The sequence below is a fragment of the Bos indicus genome, chromosome 4 (genome assembly GCF_029378745.1).
Source record: "Bos indicus isolate NIAB-ARS_2022 breed Sahiwal x Tharparkar chromosome 4, NIAB-ARS_B.indTharparkar_mat_pri_1.0, whole genome shotgun sequence".
NCBI lineage: Eukaryota > Metazoa > Chordata > Mammalia > Artiodactyla > Bovidae > Bos > Bos indicus.
The window spans coordinates 105,055,836-105,083,586 of record NC_091763.1 but is presented as its reverse complement, the minus strand read 5'-3'; the positions used below and the strand labels follow the sequence as shown (position 1 = coordinate 105,083,586).

Here is a 27,751-nt window from a genome sequence, read left to right as displayed (position 1 = left end):
AGGCACTTGGGACCACAGGTTTGGAGCCTGGTAGAAATTTCTGAGCTAGAGATGTGGACTGAGTCAACATCTTGTAAATCAAAGCTCTGGATGTGACTGAAGTCACCCAAGAGCTCTCTATAAACTGTACCTACACAGGATACTTTACAAAAGGGAGACATTTCTTCTCATCAAATGGGGCACAGTCCTCCTGATTAAGTCCAGTGATCTGTTCTGGGAGAGAAGGTGGACCTCAAGAAAATCGATCTTGACCTTATGATCTTCACAAGTTGCCAGTAGCTGATAAAACTTGAGGGACACTATTTTAAGCATGTTCTGCAAGCAGAGATGGGAATACCAGACCACCTTACCTGCCTCCTGAGAAACCTGCATGCAGATCAAGAAGCAATAGTTAGAACTGGACATGGAACAATGGACTGGTTCAAAATTGGGAAAGGAGTATGTTGAGGCTATATATTGTCACCCTGGTTATATAACTTATATACATCATTCAAAATGCTGGGCTGGATGAATCACAAGCTGGAATCAAGATTGCTGGGAGAAATATCAACAACCTCAGATTTGCAGATGATACCACTCTAATGGCAGAAGGCAAAGAGGAACTAAAGAGTCTCTTGATGAAGGTGAAAGGAAACAGCTGGCTTAAAACTCAACATTCAAAAAGTTAAGACCATGGCATCCAGTTCCATTACTTCATGGCAAATACATTGGGGAAAAGTGGAAACTACGGCAGATTTTGTTTTCTTGGGCTCCAAAATCACTGCAGATTGTAACCACAGACATGAAATTAAAAGATGCTTACTCCTTGGAAGAAAAGCTATGACAAACCTAGACAGCATATTAAAAAGCAGAGACATTACTTTGCCAACAAAGGTCTGTCTAGTCAAAGCTATGGTTTTTCCAGTAGTCATGTACAGATGTGAGAATTGGACCATAAAGAAAGCTGAGCACTGAAGAACTGATGCTTTTGAATTGTGGTGCTGGAAAACACTCTTGAGAGTCCCTTGGACTGCAGGGAGATCCAACCAGTCAATCCTAAGGAAATTATCCCTGAATATTCATTGGAAGGACCAATGCTGAAGCTCCAAAACTTTGGTCACCTCATGTGAAGAGCCAACTCATTCGAAAAGACTCTGATGCTGGGAAAGATTGAAGGCAGGAGGAGAAGGGGACGACAGAGGATGAGATGGTTGGATGGCATCACCAACTCAATGGACATGAGTTAGAGCAAGCTCCAGGAGATATAGGAGAACAGAGGAGTCTGGCGTGCTGCAGTCCATAGGGTCGCAAAGAGACAGACATGACCTAGCAACTTAACAACAAGAACTGCAAGCAGAGTGGACAGGACAGAAAGAATGTGGTTGATAAATCAAGACCTGATGACTTAATTAGCACATAGACCTACTGCTGCTGCTAAGTTGCTTCAGTCGTGTCCGACTCTGTGCAACCCCATAGACGGCAGCCCACCAGGCTCCCCCATCCCTGGGATTCTCCAGGCAAGAGTACTGGAGTGGGTTGCCATTGCCTTCTCCAATGCATGAAAGTGAAAAGTGAAAGTGAAGTCGCTTAGTCGTGCCCGACTCTTAGCGACCCCATGGACTTGAGCCTACCAGGCTCCTCTGTCCATGGGATTTTCCAGGCAAGAGTACTGGAGTGGAGTGCCATTAACATACATCTTATTGTTATGTTAATAGGATTAGTCGGGGTATCTTCCTGCCTTCACGTTATGTCAGTTGTTCTGTGACTTGGCAACCTTTAAAAATTTCTGTGGTTTGTTAGCTTTTGTCAATGTTACCATACGTGGGAAAAAACTCTGCGGGCTCTCACTCAAGATGGTCCATTATGCAGGTCATCTGTGCAAGCTGTGGAGAAGTCCTGTGTGACAAAATGGGAAGAGGTGGGGAAGGATCTGTCAGCCTCCACAGACATGGGTGAGAATTTATATTTTTATGTGGGTCTGCACTTCTAAATTCAAGTTTGGAAAAATGTGCATTAGTAACTGGAAATACACCTATGTAGGCACCTGGTGGGTCCTCGGTTGATGGACTGAATGCAGGACATGTTGCCACTGCTATTCTGATAGCTGAGATAACAATGTACTTTGATGGAGTCCCAGAGTGTCTGTGGGCTAACAGGCCCAGATGGGCAAGGACCTGTCAGACTCAGTGTCCTAAGGTGATGAGTCCAACTCTCAGACCTGTGGACCTGCGACCAGCTGGGGAGGGTGGGGTACAGAACTTCCAACCCCCACCGCCACCACCACCAACTCCCTGGGGTTCTCTGGGGAACTCACAGAGATTCTAAATATCTCTGCTAGAAAACACACCTCAAATAAAGGGTGAGTGCTTCCCTGGTGGCTCAGAAGGTAAAGAATCTGCCTGCAATGCAGGAGACCCAGGTTTGATCATTGGGTGGGCAAGATCCCCTGGAGAAGAGAATGGCAACCCACGCCAGTATTCTTGCCTGGAGAATCCCATGGACAGAGGAGCTTGGCAGGCTACAGTCCATGGGGTTGCAAAGAGTTGGACATGACTGAGCAACTCACACACACACACACACACACACACACACACACACACACACAGATATTACAGTACTGGGGATCACAGCCTCTTTCCATTCACCCAAATACAGTGGTGCTTTGGGTAAGTAATGAAACCTTCCTCTCATGCAAGGAGTGGGCTCCAGCCTGGGTTATCTTATTTCTTGGGAGCACTTCCTGACTGATTAGTGAGGATCCAAGAAAGGCAAACGTTCTAATGCGTGGTCACATCTTCTCAATTATTTCCCCCATGTCTTGGGGTTTGAGCCTAATTCCAATCAGACTTTAAGACTAATTATAGTCACAGTTACCAATTAAGTGAAAAGAACTAGCCGAGCCCTTCCCTTGGGAGCAAGGCTCCACTGTGTGCCCAGAGCTGGCTGCGACACTGGCCAGGCAAGGAGGGACAGCAGAAATGCAGCTGCCAGATCTAAGGGACGTCAAGCCTGGGGAAGGCAGGTTAGCTGCGATGGGGCGGAAGGAGGGGAACATTCCTGTGGCTGCGGGCCCCACAGCGTGCCCGACAGCCGATCAGCAAACATCTGTTGAACTTCTCTGTTTGTACCAAGCATTATGCTAGATGTTAGAGGGATAAAAGGGAGAATAAGACAGGATCGCTGTTCTTGAGAATTTTTAATTAAATCTAAAATAAAAAGATGAAAAAAAATCTTATAATCTCGTTGGGGATAGGAGACAGACGTAAATGAAAAGCTGAGGATGAAGTGGAAATAGTGCCAGACGGGGGATTAAAGGGCCTGAGTTTAGCATCTGCTCAGAACAGTTGGTACCCTCATCGGTAAATCAGGGAGCTGGAGCAGATAGCTAGAAGGTCCCTCCTATATCGAGTTATCTTTAGGAAAAGAAGGACTAATACCCAGAAGTAAATGGTAAGAGACAACTATGCTGGGCCAGGAAAGGTTTCCCAGAGGAAGCAGGGTCTTGAAGAAGGAGCAGGGTGTCTGCAGGCAGTAAACAGAAGGGGGTCCTCACCTGGCCTAGAGAGCATCCTTCTTCAGTCCCAGCACCCCAGGGTCCTGGTCTCTAAGCCCGAGTTGAGAAGGCATGTCTGCACCCCATTCCCACCATGCCTCTGACTTCTGAAATGCTCATTGCTGTCCTCCCTGCCAGCCTTTCATCACTTCCCACAGAACCTCTGTAGCAGATCAGTGATGCCTCACCTTCTTCTTCCAGCCATATGTTAAAAAATTTAAAGCCCACCTCTTTACCCTGCCTGTATGGCCTCACTAGGGTGGATGCTTCCTACCTACTTGACCTCATCTCTCAGCTTGATCCCCCAGACTCCCAGTACGCCAGTCACACAAGAGAACATTCTGTGACTCAAACGGACGAAGCCTATCGTCACCCCAGGGCCTTTGCACTTGCTGTTCTCTCACTTAAATGGCCTTCTTCTTGAGATCTTCTGGGGTCTCAACTCCAGTTCCATCCTCTCAGAGAGACCCTCTCTGGCCCTCTCCTAAAGCAGTCCCTCCTCCAGGGATTTTCAAACCATGTGCCATGGTGGTGCCTCTGGAGCTGCCCCTGGGAAGCAAGAGGAGTAAAAGAGACTCCCAGCCTTCTCTCCTCCCTTAGGCCAGGACAAGCCCTGCTCTGATCTGTTTCCATGTGAAGTTTCAATTTGATCTAAACATTTTTGAAAAGCACTAGCCTTGTCCATTCACAAGGGGCCCGTAAGGTCTGTCATTTTAGGAGCTGTGCTTTGGACAGCAAAGTTCAATGTCCCTTCTATTAGTTTCAAGTCCATGCTTTTGGCAGAAATAGCTAATCAATCTCAACCCTCATTCCTGCTGGTCCTGGAAGGGGCCTCAGACTCCTACTCAGCCGTGCCCTCCATGCAGCCGACCCTAACTGGTCAGTTGCAGCTAGTCGGAAGAAGAAATGAAATCTAATTACCCTTTCGGCAGCAAGACTCTCACTCATTTGGACTCAGAGCCCAGTTAGATGAGAACACCACCACCCCAGATTTCCACAGCCTGGGAGTTGGTGCTAACAAGACTCGCTGACACAGATGGGTCCTCCAGACCCCTCTAGAGTCCCTCCTTGCAAACTCCACCTGCGAGCAGGAAGGCAGGACCAAGGTGTGTAACGGTGACCTCTGTAAACATAAATGCTTGCTCTTGATTCACACACAGTATCTGCTTCCCTGGATGACCAGCCCCACCTGGAGCACGGTCAGGAATCACACCAACGATATCACCTGGCAACCTATGGCCCGGCCCCAGTCACACTTGTCTGCCTGTCCCGCCAGCACCTGGCTGGAAGGGGAGAGGGTGGGATCACTGCATTGCGCCTCCAGTCCCCCTAGCATCACCACTCTGGACACAGCTAAGGCTTAGTGAGGGTGAGACAGAGAAAACAGCTTTCATGTCCAGACGGCCGACTCCTTGTTTCAACACCAAGTACAGCTTTCTCACCACCCCCTTCACTGTGCAGCCATCTCTAATTAATGGCTCTCTGGTCTCCAGATACCAGATTTCTAGCTTTCTCCCTACTTTTAGTTTCCTGGCTGTTTGACAAATTCTTCCTGCTAGGCTGTCTCTTCTCTGTGTTTCCAAGCTGTCCCTCGATCCAAGCTTGGTCCCCTCTCCCTCTAGGTCCCACTCTATTTCCTCCTTTGTCATCTCAGGCGTGGGGTTCCCCCAGTTCTCCTTGGACCTCGAATCCTTTCTGGCCGCTTCACCCACTCCTCTGACTTGAACCACCACCAGAACATGATTGAGTCATAGGATTATATGATAGTCTGTGGTATCACACATTATGCAATGTGTCCTAATCCCCAGTGGACATATTTATTCCAGGTACTTGCTTGGCTACACACAGATTCCCAGCACTTCCTCCATAATCTTTAAGTTTCTGACTTTTTTTCTTTCCAAGTCCTTCTTCCTTAGCAGGGTGATAAACCATCCCAGCTTGTCTGGGAGTTGTTGGGTAGAGGGTGTGTCCCTGGGAAGTGTGAGTTCTGGTCCTAAAATGAGAAAGACCTGGGCTAAGTGGGACACACTGGCCACCGTTCCTACAGGTTCCCTCCTGCCCCGCACCCTAGAACTCATTGGTGACACTTCACTGACTACAAAAATGAATCCTCGCTTGTAAGTTGCATGTGTGTGACAAGTTGTTTCAGTCATGCCCAATTCTTTGGGACCCTATGGACTGTAGCCCACCAGGCTCCTCTGTCCATGGAATTCTCTAGGCAAGAATACTGGGGTGGATTGCCATGCCCTCCTCCAGGGGATCATCCTAACCCAGGGATTGAACATGTGTCTCTCAAGTCTCCTACATTGGCAAGCGGGTTCTTTACCACTAGCGCCACCTGGGACTCCTCACTTGTAAGGTACAGAAAACCTAATGTCTGAAGCACAGAAACTTGGATCTTTGGATGGGTTGCCATGTTAAGAAATGCCAGACTGGGAGATCATTGTTTTGAGGCAGTTAATTCTCTTGCAACTGTGAAATGTCACCAGGGAGCACTTATTCTGCAGCCCCCAAATGGTTTGAACCCAGTACCACCTGGAAGGCTGATTACTAGGGCATTTTTAAGCTGATATTCAGAGTTCTGGCATCAACCCCTGCTCAGGCCACTTCAGAGCAGTGGCTGCAGGTATGTGAGGTGGGTGGGATGCGGCCTCCTGTGCGACTGCTGCTTTAGCATCCACAGGAGGAGAGAGGAGAACACTCCCTTCAGGGATTGTCAGAGAAGCCTCAGCAGGAACCCCACAGCCAGGGACCCTGTGGAGAAATAGCATTGAAATTGCAGCCTCGGGCCAGGCGGTGGAAGTGCTCTTACTAATTCAAGAAGCCATCGCCTAGGAAACTGAGGGCCTGGCGAAGGTTCTCGCAGGAATGCAGGGTGGTCTCATACTGTGTGCACAGGCATTTTTCCCAAATAGCTATTCCTTCTGTGACCAAGTTGCACCCAAAACTTCACTGGAGTAGAATTTCTGCAGCTTTCCAGGGCCAGAAATCCATCTGGGTGACATTTTCTGCTCTTGGGAGTAAGGAGTGACGTGTATCCCTCACCCCCGCGGGGCGCCTTGTTGCTATGGCACTCAGAGCACCTCTGTCCTGACCCCAGTCTGTGCCGATGTGCCCTTGTGGGCGTATGTGTCAGGGAGGTCTGGGAGCAGCCCAAGTCCTCTCTAAGACCCTCCCCCTTCCGCCCCTCTCTGATCTGGAAATCCGTAAAGAAGCATATCAGCAAACAGAAGAAGGTTCCCTCCTCCTCTCACAGTGCTCTGCATCCCGGGAAGCTGATGTACACACACCCTTCCTCTGCTTAGATGAAATGCCTCAGCAGCATTTGGCTCTCGAGAGTGCTTTATAGCTTTGCTCAGACCTGCATGGAATATAAATCACTGCTGAATTATATACCATTGCGTCAGCATCAGCCAGCAGGCAGGTCACATGGGGCTTTACAGCCAAGGTGCCTTCGGGGTTCATTGGGATGAGGCAGGGGGTGGTGACAGGCTCCGAGGGAAAACACGCTACAGGGGATGGGGCCCTGAGTTAGGACAGAACCATCCATCCTTCTCCACACCCTGCAGTTGCTCTGGGCAGAGTCGCTGAGTGAATGCCACCACACCCCCGGGGCAAGCAGCATCTGGATCCCCGAGGCTGTGTCTGTACGCTGCAAGGCTGGTCTCCGTTGGGGCATGATGGTGCCACAGTCATGCCACATCCCCAACTCAAGGGACTAAAGGGACTGGCTGGTTCAGCTGGGTTGCCATTGGCTATAAAGAAAAGCGTCCACATTCCTATAATATGACTTGGAGCTTCATCGCTTGGTTTTTCTGTATCTCCAGGGTGGCCACCAAATCTGGAAACACAGGAGTCATGGACTGAATTGTGCCCTCTTAAATTATTGAAGGCTTAATCCTGCAATATTTCAGAATGTGACTGTATTTGGAGACAGGGCTGTTGAAGAGCTAATTAAGTTAAAATGAGGCTCCTAGGGTGGGTGGTAAGCCAATGTGGGGCTTCCCAGGCAGCGCTAGTAGTAAAGAATCCTCCTGCCCGTGCAGGAGCTGCAGGAGACAGGGGTTTGATCTCTGGGTCGGGAAGCTGACCTAGAGAAGGAAATGGCAACCCACTCCAGTCTTCTCACCTGGGAAATCCCAGTCCATGGGGTCAAAAGAGTTGGACGCGACTGAGCGCCAGCACCAGGTGTAAGCCAGTGTGACTGGAGTCTTTGTAAGAAGAAATTAGAACATACCAAGAGACACGAGACAGCCACGTGCACAAAGCGAACACCACTGGAAGAGCGGCAAGAGGGAGGCCGTCCGCAGGGCTAGGAGGGAGGCCTCAGAGACCTTGATCTTGGACTTCCAGCTTCCAGAATTGTGTGAAAATGAATTTCTCTTGTTTAAGCTACCCAGTGTGTGGTTTTTTTGTTTTGGCAGCATGTGTGATCTGATACAACATGCCTGCTAAATCGTGTCAATCATGTCTGACCCTTTGCGACCCTGTGGACTCTAGCCCACCAGGCTCCTCTGTCTCTGATACAACAGGTGAATATATAATAATTGGCTTATTAACAGAACATCTACTATACACAATAAAATAAGGCTATGTTACCAGACTTGGGCTTCCCTTGTAGCTCAGTCGGTAAAGAATCTGCCTGCAGCACAGGAGACCCGGGTTCAATCCCTGGGTCGGGGAGATCCCCTGGAGAAGGAAATGGCAACCCACTCCAGTATCCTTGCCTGGAAAATCTCATGGACAGAGGAGCCTGGTGGGCTGTAGTCCATGGGGTCACAAAGAGTTGGGCATGAATGAGTGACTAACACTTACTTACTGACCAGGCTTGATGGCCACCTGGTAGCTGAAACAGGTGTCTAAACCCAGCCATGCAAAATGACAGCTGCTGGGCATCAGGTGGATTCTTCTCCATCTCATCTCCCTCATCTAGGCGTTGATATTTACTCCCACTCAATCCCATCAAAACACTTATTCTTCTGGGTGTATGTTAGATTTGATCACAAGTTCACTGGTGACCTCTACACCTAAGACAGAGCCTTTTCTTTCTTGGGAAGAGAGCGTCAGTGGGTTCAAATGTCAGGATGGGAACTAAGGTCAGAGCACCACTGTCCTGTCTCCTAGACTGGACTCAGCCATTTCCACGCTCTGACCAGTCTGCACAGAGTCCTAGCAGCTGTCCTGGCCCTTTTCCTTCATGGCCCAATCTAAGTCCCCAATCTCCCAAGAAGTCTTCTCTGAGTATGCCTGGCATGAGACAGTCCTCATTTGTTTCAAACTCCTTAAAACGAGAGGAGAGTGGAAAAAGTTGGCTTAAAGCTCAACATACAGAAAATGAAGATCATGGCATCTGGTCCCATCACTTCATAGGAAATAGATGGGGAAACAGTGGAAACAGTGTCAGACTTTATTTTTGGGGGCTCCAAAATCACTGCAGATGGTGACTGCAGCCATGAAATTAAAAGACGCTTACTCCTTGGAAGGAAAGTTATGACCAACCTAGATAGCATATTGAAAAGCAGAGATATTACTTTGCCAACAAAGGTCTGTCTAGTCAAGGCTATGGTTTTTCCAGTGGGCACGTATGGATGTGAGAGTTGGACTGTGAAGAAAGCTGAGTGCCGAAGAATTGATGCTTTTGAACTGTGGTGTTGGAGAAGACTCTTGAGAGTCCCTTGGACTGCAAGAAGATCCAACCAGTCCATTCTGAAGGAGATCAGCCCTGGGATTTCTTTGGAAGGAATGATGCTAAAGCTGAAACTCCAGTACTTTGGCCACCTCATGCGAAGAGTTGACTCATTGGAAAAGACTGATGCTGGGAGTGATTGGGGGCAGGAGGAAAAGGGGACGACAGAGGATGAGATGGCTGGATGGCATCACCGACTCAATGGACGTGAGTTTGAGTGAACTCTGGTAGTTGGTGATGGATAGGGAGGCCTGGCGTGCTGCAATTCATGGGGTCGCAAAGAGTCGGACATGACTGAGCGACTGAACTGAACTGAAAACATTTTCAGTCTGGAATAGGCAATCTGAAAATTAGCTATAGGAACCTTCTCTTGTTCCCTGTTTTGGTTTCTGTTCAGCTACACTGTAACTTCCTCCAGAGCTGGCATGGCAGCGTCTCCTTTTGTACTACACACAGCCCTGTGCAGTAAATCCATATCACTGGAGGAAACAGCTATGGGACTTTTAAATGAAAATATGGACTTGGAAAGAGAAGGGAATAAAAGAGATACCATGGCTGGCCCTCCCACTCTCCTTTCTCCTAAATCATTTTGTGGCTGGTGAAGTGTGTGTGTGTGTGTGTGTGTGTGTGTGTGTGTGTGCATGCCCACACATGTCCATGCCTACCTACCTTGTGTTTCAATGGGTACCTTGGATTTCAAGAAGCATTTTTGTTTCTATAGAAATTCAGCATCAGAATAATACACTCTCTGCAGGATTATTTTGCAGAGCCATAATAATAAATGTGGAAAAGCTTAGAGAAGTTAAAATTGCTTTCTATAGGTAAGGTATAATATTAGAGAGGGAAAGCTTTAAGTGAGGGCGAAGAAAAATTGTTCTGGAGGACAAGAAAAATTGTGCTCACTGCTTTTCATCTCCATCACCTGCTCCATTCTCTCCCAGCCCCGTCGAAGGGCAAGTGCCAAACCAGGAAGCACTTATTCTCAGCAGAGACCAGACAAAGTGCTCACTTATGACCCTTAGTTCTGTGTGCTGTGTCAGAACTCAAACCATGGGATCTGGAAGATCTCAGAATACAGTCTTGAGACCTATCTTGGTAAGAGAACTTATCTTGGGGCTCAGAGCAGTTTCAGCATCTACCAGGGGTTACATCCTGACATTGGTGGGTTTGCAACGAAGCTTGTGCTCAACCAGGAGGGGTAAAAGGAAGCAGCCCTCAGAGAAGGGTTGGAAATCGCTAGGTGGCATGAGGTGGGAACCTTTATGAGTGCTATAGATGCTCTGGTTTCTCTGGAATGCAAAGGCAGCATTTATAGCTATCCCATTTACTAAATTATAAAATTCATTTATTAAACACCTATTGCCTAGGGGACTGAGAGAGCTATATTCTTACTGTTTTTAGTCTACACAGAACACTTTTCCTTCTTTCTTCTTCTTTTTTTTTTTTTAATGTATTTATTTATTTGGCTGGGCCAGGTCTTAGTTGCACCATGTGGGATCTAGTTCCCCGACCAGGGATTGAACCCAGGCCCCCTGCACCGGGAGCATAGGGTCTTAGCCACTGGACCACCAGGGAAGCGCCCCCTTCTTTCTTTTGTTAAAACATCATCACCATTCTTTCTGCCAAGGAAGCCGTTTTGTGATCACAATGATTAAATTCAGGCAGATGCACTTGACTCAAGCCAAGTCTCAGTTTTTGTATCTTCTGTACCTCTTGAAGTTGCTGTGAGGTTACATATATTTATGCAAATCACATATGAACAAATCCCATAAATTATATAATTCATATAGTAATTCAAAATTAAATAATCTGCTGAAGGTTCCAAGGTACAAGGAACAGAGCAAATACCTGATTTTGTTGCACAGCCTCAAACTATTTGATTGTGGAAACACTCGAGAACTATTCATCACAATGGCTTCCATTGGCCCCCTTAAAAAACAGCATCCTCCAGGAGAAGCAACCACTGGCCCACTTCAGTCTTGCCCACTGGCCTTGGATATTCCACACCTCAAGGAGTGAAAAGTTGGGAAGATCTGAGTCTGGTGGTCTGTGGTGAGCTGTGAGCTTTCCAAATAGGACAGGAAAGAGAGTTCTAGAGGGCAAATGAAGCAAGAGTACAGCATCGCCTTTTTCTCAATGCAAATCTTTGCAGCTTCCTATCCATCTGGGCCTTGGTTCAGAGCTGAGAGTCAGTGGATCCAGCTGGCTTCTTAACTAGACTGAGAGTGGCGTCCACAGCTGTGCAGAAAGGAACATTCTCAAGCTGTGAATAGTGAGCTTCCAAGCGGAAGGCCGCTTAGAACATGCCATCTTCCTGCTCCTGCTTCTCTTTCCTCTTCTCTTTCTAAGCCAATGCCTTCTGGCGGACAATGGTCCACAGAGCAAACTTTGAGAACCTCTAGAGCAGATGGCAATCTTGCCCTGGGTTTCTTGCTGGGGACAATGCGTGAAGGCATACAAAACCTCCTGCAGGCCATCTCTGATACTATACTTCTCTGGTCACTCTACCAGTCATCTTCCTAAGTAGATACAAGAGAAAGCCTCGTCTCCACACCCGCCTCCCACCTCACCACCCCCCTCCCACCCACTGGGCCAGCATGAAGCCCAGTACAAACTGCTCTTTCATTATGTTTGAGTCACTGTCTTGGTCATCATGAGACTCTCCTGGCCCACCCAGAGGTCCCCCAGGGTCAGCCCACACCAGCTTCCTAGGAGGAGACCTGCTAGTGATCAGGATATAGCTTCATGGAAAGACAACTCCATCAAGAATCAGAAAACCTAGGTTCTGGTTCCATTCTTTCCCAAGAAGTGGATTAAATCACCTCATCTCTCTTGGCTATGATCTCCTTGAATACAGAATACAAGGGGTAGACCAGACCTGTAAGATTCTTCTGATTAAGTGATCCTGTGACTCTAGGTATTGGGAGAAAAAGGTACCATTCTCTCTGTTCTAGGACTTGCTGTCACTTACTGTGTCAGACATGAGCCACCTGGAGAGAAGATGCTGGTTCTCACTTCCTGACATGCACAGAAGGGCTGGTGAATGAAACCATTAGATGTCATTATTCGCCATCAGTGTGCATATGAGGCTCAGCTCGAAATGGCCTTGATTCAAAACGTAGAAGGATAGGGACCCAGCTGTTTAAGTGTCTGGAAGAAATTGGCTCTCTGGCTTCTGCCCTATCTGATCCAAGCCAATGCCATGATCATTAGTAGAAGAAGAGAGAGGCTTGGAGTGGTAGCCAGAGGATAAGGAGAGCCTGCCACCTGGTTTGGTTTGTTTCCACATGCATGGCACATCTGTCGGCTTGGCTTGGCCCTCGCTTGAGATGAAAACCTGAACCCAAGTGACTTGGGCATGCTGTCACCCCATCACTGGGTCACTGAACACATATATAGCTTTATATAAATCAAACACTTATTTGTACTATTTATAATATGATGGGCTTCCCTGGTAGTTCAACTGGTAAAGAATCTACCTGCAATGCAGAAGACCCCAGTTCAATTCCTGGGTCAGGAAGATCCCCTGGAGAAGGGATCGGCTATCTATTCCAGTATTCTTGGGCTTCCCTGGTGGCTCAGCTGGTAAGGAATCTGCCTGCAATGTGGGAGACCTGGGTTTGGTTCCTGGATTGGGGAGATCCCCTGGAGAAGGGAACAGCTACCCACTCCAGTATTCGGGCCTGGAGAATTCCATACAGTCAATGTGGTTCACAAAGAGTTGGACACGGCTGAGCAACTTTCACTTTTCACTTTCACATAATATGATAGGCATTGTTCCAAAAGCTTTAGAAATGGTAGTTCTTTGAATCCTCAAAGCAAAACCTTATGAGGTTTAGAAAGGGAAAGTAAGACACAGAGAGCTTAAGTACATTGCCCCAGATGATACAGCTGCTACGTCCTGGAGCCAGGATTCAAACCCACGCTTCTGCCACTTGTTTCCTCTCGGTCCAGCTCCTTCGTGTGGTGGGTATTGTCTCACGTGGAGCTAGTATTGTGGGTATTGTCTCTGGAGCTGGACGGTAAGCAGTGTAAGCAGAGAAGCTCTTCTCTTCCCCAACAGGACCCTGTACATGGTGGTGTTTAAGTAAGATTTACCTACTAGAAGGTGAGATTGGGAGAAAAGGGCCTATCACTATCAAAATGGCCCTAAGGAGGTTCTGGGTGACCCTCAGACTCACGGCTTAGTTAATAAAAATCTCATGGCTGACTTCTCCAGATAATTAGGAAAACCAATCACAGTCCACATATAACTTCACTCTGGTCTATGTTGGGTCGAAGGGTGACTTCCTCTAGAGGGACGTGAGTTTTCCATGAGGATCAGGATGTTTTGGTTGAGAAAGGAAAGGAATCAAGATCTAGAACATCAACTCTCTTTCAGTAAGACTTTTGGTAGCTTCCCAGGAGGCCAGAAACCAAACCCAGTGGGCAGAGTAACCTGGTGGTCAGAAGCCCCGGGGGAGCTCCGTTTGGACCCCCGCCCATCAGCAGGCTTCTCCCCACAGGGCTGCTGGCTTGTCAGTGGGCCTGTACCTAGCAACCCTTTAGTTCCCCTTGTTCTGGTCCTTATTCACCCCTCTTCATTTTCTGAGTTCAAACTTTGATGAGAAGAAAGACCCAGAAAGAAGGTAGAGAGGACAGAAGACATCAGCTTTTTTACTGTTAAGGCAAGTATGGCGACTGTGGCTTGGCTCCTGGCCACCAACAAGCTCAGGAATACTTCCCCCCACTAGGCTGACATTTTAGGATAGTTTCCCTAGGGAATGTTTGGTTCTGCAGAGAGATACACTCACCCAGAAGTGACTCACACTGGTGGGCCAGAAAAAGAAAGAAAATGAGGCCTCCAATGTGGCCTCCTGATGCTGGCCTGGGTGGTGGGCCTTGATTCTGGGAATGCTGGCCACTAAAGAGGCCAAGCAAAAGCAGACAACCCAGATGCTGTTGGGCCCAGGAGCTCAGCCTCCTCTGGCAACCTCACCACTCGGAAGTCAGTCACCTCTTCTCCTTCAGGAAGCAGGGCCTTAACAGGTAGAGTTGGGGGGGTTTCCCTGGTGGTCCAGTGGTTAAAACTCTGCACTCTCAATGCAGGGGGCCCAGGCTCGATCCCTGGTCAGGGAACTAGATCCCACATGTCAGAACTAAGAGTCTGCAGGCTGCAACTAAAGATTTCAAGTGCCATAACTAAGACCCAGCATGGCCAAAAAAAAAAAATATATGTATATATACATATACATATACATATATATATATATTTTAAAGGTAGAATTGGTATACTTCTAAAGAGAGGAGAGAAGTTTCCTACTTTACCGGCCTAGATGGGAATGCTGAGATAAAGAGAGATTGCCATCCCACCACCCTTGGCTGTACTAACTCAAAGACCCTAGGAATCTGTGACGCAGAGGCTTCTGGGAAATGTGATTTCAGTTGAAAATGTTAAGAGCTAAATGGGAGAGGAATATTTTAATTTATTATTTAGAATAAATTGTAGCCCATGAGGGTGGTAGAATCTTTAAGGTATTCCTGGGTTTTGTTGGCGGGGGTTTGGGGGGGCGGCTGTAGTAGAAAGGACACAGCTACCAGATTCCTTCCTCCCCAGGGCCAAAATTATGGGTTCAAATAACATATCAAATTTACATTTAACTTGACACAAAGCTGCTTAAGCATTTTTTTTTTTAAACGATGAAAGGTATTTTTTTTTTTTTTTTTTTTTGGCTTCATTCACAACAGAGTTTAGTTACATAGAAATATATAAGAACGGAAATGTATTAATAACATGTGAAATCCTAAACCGGAATGAATAAATAAAGACCTGATGGACTGCTCCTGAAGAGTGGCCAACTCCAAGCCTAGGAGCAGTTTCATTTGATAAATGGACATGAAAAGCCCTTGAAGGGGCAAGTTCACTGAATTCCTCCTGCAGCTTCAATCCTGAGCCTCTCTGTGAGGCTGCCCTTGAGTCCCCAGGAGAGAAAGGCTCCCTTTCTCTGGGCACCCACAGTCCCCACTGATCACTCTGCTTGGGTGGCCCTTAAAGTCTTCTCTACCCATCTTCCTCCTGTCCTACCCAAAGGGACATCTACCTGCCCCTTGCAAGTGGGGGAGAGGAGGACCCCTCTGGCCTCCAGACACTAGTGAAAGCTGGTGGGTGAGCCTGTGTCTGCATTCTGCTTCATTTCTTATGCCTCCTTCTTCATCCCAGGTGGCCTCGCCTGGTACCCTTTTCTTTTATCCCACATGTTCCAGGAACAGAGAAGAAAGAGGGGACATCGATCTGAAGACCTTAGATTAAGGCTCCACCATTTACTTAATTGCATGACTTTATATGGAACAACAGACTGGTTCCAAACAGGAAAAGGAGTATGTCAAGGCTGTATATTGTCACACTGCTTATTTAACTTCTATGCAGAGTACATCATGAGAAACGCTGGGCTGGAAGAAGCACAAGCCGGAATCAAGATTGCCGAGAGAAATGTCAATAACCTCAGATATGCAGATGACGTCACCCTTGTGGCAGAAACTGAAGAGGAACTAAAAAGCCTGTTGATGAAAGTGAAAGAGGAGAGTGAAAAAGTTGGCTTAAAGCTCAACATTCAGAAAACGAAGATCATGGCATCTGGCCCCATCACTTCATGGGAAATAGATGGGGAAACAGTGGAAACAGTGTCAGACTTAATTTTTTCGGGCTCCAAAATCACTGCAGATGGTGACTGCAGCCATCTCCTTGGAAGGAAACTTATGACCAACCTAAATAGCATATTCAAAAGCAGAGACATTACTTTGCCAACAAAGGTCCATCTAGTCAAGGCTATGGTTTTTCCTGTGGTCATGTATGGATGTGAGAGTTGGACTGTGAAGAAAGCTGAACACCAAAGAATTGATGCTTTTGAACTGTGGTACTGGAGAAGACTCTTGCAAGTCCCTTGGACTGCAAGGAGATCCAACCAGTCCATCTTAAAGGAGACCAGTCCTGGGTGTTCATTGGAAGGACTGATGCTGAGGCTGAAACTCCAATACTTTGGCCACCTCATGCGAAGAGTTGACTCATTGGAAAAGACTCTGATGCTGGGAGGGATTGGGGGCAGGAGGAGAAGGGGACCACAGAGGATGAGATGGCTTGATGGCATTGCCAACTCGATGGACATGAGTTTGAGTGAACTCCGGGAGTTGGTGATGAACAGGGAGGCCTGGCGTGCTGCAGTTCATGGGGTCACAGAGTTGGACACAACTGAGTGACTGAACTGAACTGACGACTGACTGAAACTTGTTTCTTGGATCTCTGGGTCAAGTTCATTATGTACAAAATCAGCGAAGTAATGCCAACCTTAAGGACTGCCAGAAAGATGAAAGGTAAATAATGTTTAGACAGCATCTGCCACTGACACAGCATTGATGCTCCAACAAGTGAGCTCTTCCCTTCCTCACTGCCTCTTCCACCTGTTCTCTTGGGGTGGTGCTGTGTGGGATGTTGAAGGTCAAATGGGAACTTCCCCTCCCTTTGAAGCTCTGTGAACTAAAAATTGTCACCTGACTCATAATGAACTGGTAGCTCAGACAGTAAAGAATCTGCCTGCAAAGCAGGAGAGTGTGGTTTGATCCCTGGGTTGGGAAGATCCCCTGGAGGAAGAAATGTCTAACCACTCCAGTATTCTTGCCTGGGGAATCCTAACGAAAAGAGGAGCCTGGCAGGCTACAGTCCATTGGGTTGCAAAGAGTCAGACACAACTGAGTGACTTTCACTTTCATTTTGGGTGACCAGCATCTTCCTTTCCCAAGAACGGTAGATAGGTAGATCAAAGAGGTCCTCATCCTCCTTACTGTTGAAATGACACAGAATTTTCTTGTTTTTAATATTTTGCATTGTAAAGTTGTCAGTCCTGAAAAGGGAAATGGCTCATTTATCAGACTAACTGGTCTAGGTGTCTGACTCTCCTCTAAGATCGTGGGCAACTCTCAGGCAGGCAGGAGTTTTATTTTTTATCCTCCAAAGTATCATATGTTTTATCCTTAAGTATTTAGCAGGTACTTAAGGGGTTGTTTATTTAATGAATTATGAACATTGGGCAGATCCCAATGGTTCACCAAAGTGGGGAATGGGCTCTCCTCTCTCACAACCACATCTTGGACATCCTTGATGCTCTGATGGCTCCTATAGATGGGGTGAGGGTATTTTCCCCAAATCAAGACACATGGTATGAGACATGATCTGGTAAGAGCAAAGCGTATTTGAAATCAGGAGACTTCCAGAGCATCAGGGAGAGAAACGCGCTACATAGGCACTCATTCTCTAATTATTTTTCTGTTTGTTTAGTTGCTCTCTTGTGTCTGACTCTTTTGTGATCCCATGGACTGTAGCCTGCCAGGCTCCTCTGTCCATGGGATTTCCCAGGCAAGGATACTGGAGTGGGTTGCCATGTTCTTCTCCAGGGGATCTTTCTGAGCCAGGGACTGAACCCACACCTCCTATGTCTCGTGTATTGCAGGTGGCTCCTTTACCCTGAGCCACCAAGTATTTTATACCTGGAGACAAAAAGTGAGTCATTCCCCATCTGTCCCCAAAGCCCTAGTTCTGTTGGATGAAGAAGCAGGTCCAGTAGAGCAGAGTTGACTGATACCTCTGGGTCTGTCTTCACAAAACTTCTCCAGTATCATGCTTTCAGATCTCCCAAGAATCACTCTCCCACCAGCACCTCCTAGACCTTCAAGGCCATCGCCAGCCTACTGTGGGACAATGTATACCGCAACTGGTTTGGGCTTGCTAAGCTCCTCCCCACCTCTACCCACTGGGGTCATCATTCACAGTGAGGTGAAGGATGGTGGAGGGGGTGCAGCCCTGAGCCCAAGGTGTGCCTGACTCTGCACCGTAGGGGCTGCCTGGCCCTGCCCCCAGCTCTCTGCCCTGGGCTGCTTCTCCAGAACACTGCTCTGGTCCCCAGAGGGACCTGGGGTTCTACTGTGCACACACCCCAGCTCACCTGTTGGTGATGTCCTCTCAGCCTACCTCAGGGTGCCCCTGTGTCTGGTCTGGGACGTTTTCCCTGTGTCTGGTACCCTGAGCAATCCTGCACATGTGTATGTGCATGCTAATTTGCCTCAGTCATGTCCCACTCTTTGTGACCCTATGGACTGTAGCCCGGCAGGCTCCTCTGTCCATGGGATTCTCCAGGCAAAAATACTGGAGTGGGTTGCCATTCCTTCCTCCAGGAGATCTTCCTGACCCAGGGATCAAACCCACTCTACTCTCTATCGAAAGTATAGAAAATAAACTTCCTTAAAATAAGACCTATGTTTACTCAATTTTTAAAGCACTGTGTATGCTCACAGAAATATTTTTTGAACTGAGTTAGAATTTGTTGTGGAAATATGTAAAATATGGCTTAATATATCTGATTACATTATGATTCTTGGTGTGGTGTGCATGCACGCTGAGTTATGTCCAACTCTTTGCGACCCTAGGGACTGTATAGCCCACCAGGCTCCTCTGTCCATGGGCTTCTTCAGGCAAGTATATTGGAGTGGGTTGCCATAACTTCCTCCAGGGGATCTTCCTGACCCAGGAAGATCGAACCCATGTCTCTTATGCCTCCTGCATTGGCAGGCAGGTTCTTTACCACTAGCACCCCCTGGGAAGCCCTCCAGCCCTGTACACACTGTGCATCATAGACATCCAGGCAGTAGGGGCGACAGGAGCCTCTCGAGGGTGGACTCCCTCCCCGCTTCCCTGGGTGTGGCTATTTCTGATGCCGCCTTTCCAGGTCCTCATTCTCTTCTGTGCACCCAGGACTGGAGAAAAGCCATTCATCCCTTCCACCAGGGCCTCCCTCATCACTGTTTCCGGGGAGCAGCTTTTAAGGCTGACAGGAGGGGTCTGTGCATTTACTCCAGGAATGAGCATTTTTCTTTGATTGATGACTGATTTCAAGAGGCAGGAGCTTGGCAGCCAAGTTCCCTTTCTCAGAAGCTTGCACACCTCTGTAAGAACATCCTCGAAGAACCACAGGGAGGGAGGCTTTTGAGGCTGCTTTAGAAATTACCTCAGTTTCCATGGCAATCAAGCTCTGTGGCATTGCCACCACCTTCTGGGTCTTTCTGTTCCCACTGGAAAGACTATTGGAGAAATCTCTTATTTCTCGACAAGGATTCCAGGAGAGAGATGGTTTTCCAGCTTACCTGCACCACCCCTCCCCCCGCATTCTTCTTGGCTGCCCTTCCCAACCCATTCTTGCTGATGGCCCATTGTCTGGAAGCAAGAGACCCCAATTTGGGGCAGTCCTGTTAGCATTTCTAACCCATGAAAGACAGGCTGTCAGGGTCCCAGCCTGAGTCTGGACTGTATCTGTGCACGTCTGTGTTGATGGAGGCATGACAGCCAGGTAGGCACCAGGGTTGTGGAGAAATCACTCATCCTGAGTAGGACCCAAAACCGTCCACCCACACTCAGCCTAGACACTGTACCAAAACCACGCTTTACCATCTGTAGTAACCTAACCCTGCCATTCCCTTCCTTAGACCTTGACACTTGTGGGTCTGCCCTGCCCATGCAAGGGGTTGGACTGCATTACAGGACCTTCCTAAGAGATCCATTAGTTCTTCCTTGATGGCTCAGCAGGTGAAGAATCTGCCTGCAACGCAGGAGACCCTCAAGAGACATGGGTTTGATCCCTGGGTAGGGAAGATCCCCTGGAGGAGGGAGGGCATGGCAACCCACTCCAGTATTCATGCCTGGAGAACCCCATGGACAGAGGAGCCTAGTGGGCTACAGTACATGGGGTTGCAAAGAATCAGACACAACTGAAGCAACTTAGCATGCACACATGGGAGATCCATCAACTCTTCCATTTAAAGCATCAACAGACAGCATGAGTGCTAAGGCTTTTTCAATCCTGCTGTTTTCATCGATCTGGGATGTTATCAATATTCTCACCCAATCTTAAAGACCTGCATAGAAATATAAAGGTCTTACACCAAGGTTCCAAGTCTCAATAAATTCTGACCTTACCTCCCTGGTCTGAGACCCTGTCAGTTTTGGAAGACACTCCTCTCCCTGTTGGCAGTAGGCAATACACTCCGCCGTGTCTTATTAGCAGCTTATGTCGGCAATGTTTGGAGAGGGAGCTTTTGATGTGACAGAAGGGGGAACACTTGTTCTGCATGATTATCCATTCATCAAAGGGCAAGGGGTGATTTCCAGCCCAGCAGACTCAGCCTCAGTTAGGGAGGAGGGCAGCTGCATGCAGAACAGGGAGAAGACCTGAGTTTTCAAGTTCTCTGGGAGCCTCTGTAGCAAAAGGCTGTGGTGTTCTGGGATCAGGGCGTCTGGGTGTGGGGTGATACTGGAGGCGGAGATGGCTCATGGGCCTGCGACATGAGTAGCTGTGTGCTGGCTTTAATATTCTGCTGTTGCCATCTTGAAATTCTTAATAATGTTTGAATAAGGGGACCACAAAGAAGGCTGAGCACTGAAGAATTGAAGCTTTTGAACTGTGGTGTTGGAGAAGACTCTTGAGAGTCCCTTGGACTGCAAGGAGATCCAACCAGTCCATCCTAAAGGAAATCAGTCCTGAATATTCATTGGAAGGACTGATGCTGAAGCTGAAACTCCAACACTGGCCACATGATGTGAAGAACTGACTCACTGGAAAAGACCCTGATGCTGGGAAAGATTGAAGGCAGGAGGAGAAGGGGATGACAGATTATGAGATGTTTGGATGGATCACCGACTCGATGCACATGAGTTTAAGCAAGCTCCAAGAGATGGTGAAGGACAGGGAAGGCTGATGTGCTGCAGTCCATGGGGTCACACAGAGTCAGACACAACTGAACGACTGAACAACAAAGGGGTCCAAGTTTTCATTTTACCTTGGTCCTCACAAATTATGGAGCTGGTCCCGGTTGGAAGGGATAGATGTTACCAGGTGTGTGGCAATGCAGCACCTTCTGGGGGTGCATGACAGTCCTCCTACCCTAACCTGGCTACCCCAGGCACAGACATCACGCCCTCACTCACTGGAACTGGGCATGGCTGGCTGAAGAAACCCCAGCTGCAGGGACTCCCAAAGGAAGCCAGACCACTGATAAATGTCACACGATATCCAATGATAGCCCAGGGGAGAAGCCCAGAGCAATCTATGAAATAGACAGAGGGTAAGGCAGAATCGGAGAAGGCAATGGCACCCCACTCCAGAACTCTTGCCTGGAAAATCCCATGGACGGAGGAGCCTGGTAGACTTCAGTCCATGGGGTCGCTAAGAGTCGGACACAACTGAGAGACTTCACTTTGACTTTTCACTTTCATGCATTGGAGAAGGAAATGGCAACCCACTCCAGTGTTCTTGCCTAGAGAATCCCAGGGACGGGGAGCCTGGTGGGCTGCCATCTATGGGGTCGAGCAGAGTCGGACACAACTGAAGTGACTTAGCAGCAGCAGCAGCAAGGCAGAATCAATCAAGCCCAGACCATGGCCTACAAGGCCCTACACCATCCATCCAGCTTTGGGCGTATCTCCATCTCACTCTGCTCCTGGCACAATCCTCTCCTCTTGCTCAGCTTTTTCAGACCCAAGAAGCTCATCCCCATCCCAGGATGTCCTCTACACCTGCTGTTTGTTCTTACAGGGACTAATCTTTCCTGAGTCTTCCCATGGCTCAGCATCCTCCCTTCATTCACATCTCTGTCCACCATAACCACCCTGAGGGGCCTCCATCCCCACTCAATGGCCCTTCACCTACAATGATGGCCCCCCAGGACTCTCCATCTCCCTCCCAGCTTAATTTTTCTCCATTGTTCTCACCCCCTGATATCAGATCATGTGTTTACTTTATGGGACTTGCTTCTTGTCTGTTTCTCTAGCTAGAATGAAAGCTTCATGAGGACTTGATCCTATTTCCTAGCACAGCCCAAGGGCTTAATCAGTGTCTGGCACATAGTACAGGCAATCAGTATTGAATGAATGCATGAGTAGGGTGGTGATTAGCCAGAGAAATAATATCTGTTCAACAAGTTCATCTTCACCACCCTGTGGTGTGTGTGTCTTTGTGTGCTGTTGGTGGTGGTGGTGACATGGGGCTGCTTAAAGCAAAGCGCCCCTGAAGGTAGTCATTTTTCAAAAAAGGAGCATCTCAGTTGTAACAATAATAAGGTCTAGAAATTACTGCGGAGAAGGCAATGGCACCCCACTCCAGTACTCTTGCCTGGAAAATCCCATGGACGGAGAAGCCTGGTAGGCTACAGTCCATGGGGTTGCTGAGTCAGACACGACTGAGTGACTTCACTTTCACTTTTCACTTTCATGCATTGGAGAAGGCAAATGGCAACCCACTCCAGTGTTCTTGCCTGGAGAATCCCAGGGACGGAGGAGCCTGGTGGGCTGCCGTCTATGGGGTCCCACAGAGTCGGACACGACTGAAGTGACTTAGCAGCAGAAATTATTGAGAACAATGGAACCTTTTTACACAAGTTAACTCTACAGTATTCACAACCATGCCTCAATTGGGTACTATTATTAGCCTTGTGTTACAGGTGAGAAAATCGAAGCAAGGCATGAATTAGCATCTGCCCTGGATAACGTGTAGTGGTGTGGCTGTGTTGAATGCTTGATGGGCAGGTGAAAGGCCATTCTGGCAAGGCCTCCACTGACCAGATTAGGGTTTGTAGAGCCAGGGCTGCTTACCATTCTCCTCCAAAGTGCAAATCTGCAATGCAGGAGGTCCCACTGGGTGGTAAGGGCGCACGTGCTTTGGGGTCTATTTCAACTCTTAAGGCAAAAATGAAGCCCCAGCCACGCTGTCCTGGCCACTGGTTCTACATCAGGCAAGCATGCATGTTATTTCCTGATCTTCCTGACAAGGTGCTCCTCCTTCCCCCAAATGTCTTTGTTTTGAATTTAATTATCAAATGCTAAAACATATTCAAATATGCACCTTCCAAAGGGAGCTATATCCCAGGATATGAAGTAGTCTGTGAATCTCTGCTGAGGACTGTGAGAGAAAGGCTGTAAGACAAAATGTCAAGAGAAGAGTTGTGACGTTGTAGTGACATCTCACCTGAAGTTATAGAGGCCGTTTAGCAAGGTAGGTAGATGGGCTTTGTGCCCTTGTTGGTCATGACAGATTATAGACTCTCTTCTGCCTATTAGAAGGGAATTCACCTGGGGTACGTGTGTAATATTCACTACCACTTTAGTATCATTTACACAGAAGAGCAACAGCTATCATTTGCTGAGGGTTTCTTATAAGCTTGCATCGTGTTAAGTCATTGGCTTATTGATTGTATCCTCTTTCCCCAGAATAGTATCTAACTTAGGTGGTCATGCTTCTCTTAACCATGTCTCATGAATGTTGAGACACAGTTCCTATTGAACTTAGAGAAACTCAGTCCTAGCCACATTTCCGAGCAGTGCTGGCGCTTGGGAGGACAGTAGGGAGAGGCTGATGGGGAAGCTTGGATGTTGTCCTACTTCACAGCATCCCTAAAACCACTCCACTTACTGCCTGGAAGACACATTAACCCTGTCAAGACACCCATACCTTGGGCTCTGCATTTTAGGAGTGTGTGTGTGCTTGGTCACTCAGTCATGTCTGACTGTTTGTGACCTGCATGGACTGTGGCCTGCCAGGCTCCTCTGTCCATGGAGATTCTCCAGGCCAAGAATACTGGAGTGGGTTGCCATGCCCTCCTCCAGGGGATCTCCCTAACCCAGGGATTGAACCTGAGTCTCCCACATTGCAGGTGGATTCTTTACCATCTGAGTCACCAGGGGAGCCCAAGAATGCTGGAGTGAGAAGCCTATTCCTTTTCCAGGGGATCTTCCCAACCCAGGAATTGAATCGGGGTCTCCCGCATTGCAGGCAGATTCTTTACCAGCTGAGCTACCAGGGAAGTTTTCAGGATTGCTGGACCTTCTTTATCAAGGTCTTTTTCTACCAGAAGAGGGGTATCTGGGGGTTTACCGCACAACTGCTCTCTGCTGGGCTTGGTGGAAGAGTGTCATTGAGCATCACTGGGTTGCAGATGACTGCAGTCACTCAAAGTGGATAGCTTGAGCTTCTTTGGGAGCATCCTCTTTGCTCTCCTGACTGACCGGGGAGTTAGACAAGGTTTTGCTGATCACACAGGTGAGAGGAAAAGGAGCTTTAAAGATTTCCTCTTCCCATGAGAACTTGTGCCCTCAATTCTGGCCACCGTCTCCTCCACACACCCCTTTGTGCTTTGAGAAGGGAGGATATTCTGCAATTCTGAGAGTTGCATCTGCTTAGAAGTACAGAATTGGAGTGATGCCACTGTGGGCAGTCATGTACAGCGCAGGGGTTCATGGGGATCTCCCACACAGGGAGCTGGAAGCAGAGAGAGCGGGATGGGCTGCAAGAAGCCAGGCTGGCATCCCCGACTGGGCCCTGCTTCCATTTCTGCCACCAGACACCCATGCCTCAGCCTTTTCATTCTAGGCTTGTAAGTTTTCAGAACTGCTGGACCTTTATCAAGGTCCTTGTGACCTAGGACAGCTGATGTAACTCCTCTTATCTGGAAATACAAGAAGGTCGAACTGGATGGTCTCTAAGGCCCCCTTCCATTTCTAACTTTCTAGGAGTCCAAATTAAAGACAGAAAGTTCTTTCTGAGGTCATGTATAATTCATACCCTCCATCCAAAAGGAATTTGAGACAGACTCCAGGACTGTTCAAATAAAGATAAAGGGAGAATAAGAAACCCCATGGAAGAGGAGAAGGTCAGACCAGGAACAGAAGATAAGACAGGCTAATTTCTTGAAGGACTGCTAGCTCTAATCAAGAAAAAACAAAACACTTTTTCTGTTGTACATAATGCCCTCTTTTGATACATGCATTCAACAGATATTGGAGGCTGCAGACACTTTTCAGACCCAGGCGGTACCTTGGAGAACAAGGCAGATAAGCTTTTGGGGCTCATGGAGCTGATGTCTATGTTGGTGGGTGGGGGGTGAGTTGGAGAATGTTAAAAAAACACTGCAGACACCCAGTATCCAGGTCTTGATTTACCATCCTCCAACAGAAGGAACCAGGCTCCTTGGAGAAATGGCCAGTTCTAAGATGAGGGCAGGAAATAACACTAGATGAGCCTGGAGCACCTCAAAGTGCTCAAAACTAAGGAAGTGCTCAAAAAAGGCAAAATCAAAAGGCTACACTGATGAGTATACCAAAGGGCACGGGGCCAACGGAAAGAGCTCCCTGTGGCCCAAACTGGGACAGCTGGACAACAAGGTAAACAGAGTACTGAATTATGATTCAAATTATAAAATCAACATTCATGAGTCCACACTGAAATGAATAGATAATTTAAAGAATCTGCCTGCAAAGAAGGAGACCCAGGTTCAATCCCTGGGTCAGGAAGATCCCCTGGAGAAGGGAATGGCAACCCACTCCAGTATTCTTGCCTGGAGAATCCCATGGACAGAGGAGCCTGGCAGGCTGCAGTCCATAGGGTGGCAAAGGCCCGGACACGACTGAGTGACTAATGCTTTTACTTTCAATAAACAGGGAAAAATTCCAAATAGTTTATGTAGCTATTCCACCTAAAGGCAGAGAAACAGCCCCCAACTCCTTAGGTGTGGACTGTGCCTACTGACTTCCTTCCAAAGAGGGCAGCATGGAAACAGAGAAAGCAGAAGAGTAACTTTACAGTGGAGAAGCCTGACACATACTCCTTACTCCAGGGGATGAAGGGCAATCTCAACCGTCATAAATCATGGGGATAGCAGTACCCTTGAAATGACGTGATGAAAATGGCACCTTACCTGTGTGATCTTCTTCCTCAAACCCATAACCCAGTCTAATCACCAGAAGAAAACCAGACAGGGTCCAACAGAGGAGCATCCCACACTACGCATGACCAGTATTCCTCAAGTACTCAACTGGCAAGGTCGTTAGAAACAAGGGAAGTCTAAGAAACGGTCACAGTCAAGAGGAGCCCAATGAGACATGACAACATAATGGGAATTTCTGGAAGGGACTCAGAAACAGAAAAAGGGCATCTGGTAACAACAGAAAAAGGAATAAAAACAACTAACTATGGACATTAATGAATAACAACATACCAACATTTGTTAACTGTAATGAATGTATTGTACTAAAATGTTAATAACAGGGAAAACTGTGTTCAAGGGCAAAGGGGAATACGTGAGTTCTCTGTACTATTTCCTCAATTTTTTCTATAAACCTAATCTGTTCTAAAAAAGAAAATCTATTTTAAAAAAAGAATCTGAAGGTCAGAGATAGAAGGAGTCACAGACTCTTTCTTCTCCTGGCTTTGCACAAGCAAGCTTCCATGAGTCCTACAACTGCAGGAACTGAATTTTGCCAACAATATTATGATCTTGGAAGAGGACCCTGGTCTCAGATGAGACTCTGGCTTGGGTGGATACCTGGACTGTAGACTGGAGAGACCCCGAGCAGAGAATCCAGGCAGTTAAGCCTACCTGGAATTCTGATTCAGGGAAACTGTGCAGGATAACACGGATTGCTGCTTAAAAAAAAAAAAAAAAAGCAACCCAAACCAAAATGCAGTGATGATAAACATGTCATAGAGTAGTGGGCGTGCTGTAGAAAATTAAGTAAAATGTAGAGAGTGACGGGGCAGCTGTGTAAACTGGATGGCTGAGGCAGCCCTCTCTGAGGGGGTGGCTCTTCATTTGGGATCTCAATCCTAAGAGGAGCCGGTCACGAGGCACTGGTGGGGAAAGCACTGTGGGCAGAGATCGGGCAGCTCCAGGACCTTGTGGTGAAACTGTGAGATCCAGGAGAGAGGTGGGTGGTGTGGCCAGAGCAATGTGAGCTTGAGGGAAGGGACAGGACAGGAGTGAATAGAGGGAGAAAGAGCCAGATTAAATGGGGTCTCCACCATGGGCTGAATGCTGTGTGCTCCCAGTTCACATGGTGAAACACTAACCCCTAAGATGATGGTACTAAATGGAGGACGGGACCCTCATGAATGGCATTAGTGACCTTTCAAAAGAGGCCCCAGAGAGCTCTCTTGACCCCGCCATCATATAAGAACACACAAGAAGGGACCATCTACGACGTGAATGAATCAGAAAGCAGGTTTTCCCCCAGAAACTGCATCTGCCAGAGCTCCCTGCCATCATACGAGAACACACAAGGAGGTGCCATCTATGACGTCTATAAACCAGAAAGAAGGTTCTTCCCAGACGCTGGACCTACCAGTGCCTTGATCTTGGACTTCCTGGCCTCCAGAAGAGCGAGAAACAAATTTCTACTCTTTATAAGTCACCCAGTCTCTGGTATTTTTGTAATATGACCCCAAGCTAACTGAGATAGCCTCGGAAGAAGGGTAAGGAATTTGGATTTTAAGTTCAAGAGTAAGTTTTTGGCACACTGGTAGTAGATGAGTGAACATCTGATTTATAGTTTCAAAAATATGATGCCAACTGCCCTGTGAAGAACTGATTGCCGGGTGCCAGTCTACACAGGAGGGTCCAGCGTCAACCTTGATGAAAGCTCATGGCAAAGGACGGATGTCTTCCAGGAGTGTGGGAGGATGTGGGTG

General features: G+C 47.8%; 1 protein-coding gene and 1 non-coding gene across 3 annotated transcripts in view; one reads left to right on the top strand and one right to left on the bottom strand.

The window, feature by feature from the left end:
• Nucleotides 1-27,751, bottom strand: part of TMEM178B (transmembrane protein 178B) — a 415,372-nt gene that overhangs the window by 12,238 nt on the left and 375,383 nt on the right. The gene's annotated exons all lie outside the window — the stretch shown is intronic.
• On the top strand, nt 14,264-14,336 carry TRNAE-CUC (transfer RNA glutamic acid (anticodon CUC)). Its single transcript has one exon. It is a non-coding gene; the product is annotated as a tRNA-Glu (tRNA).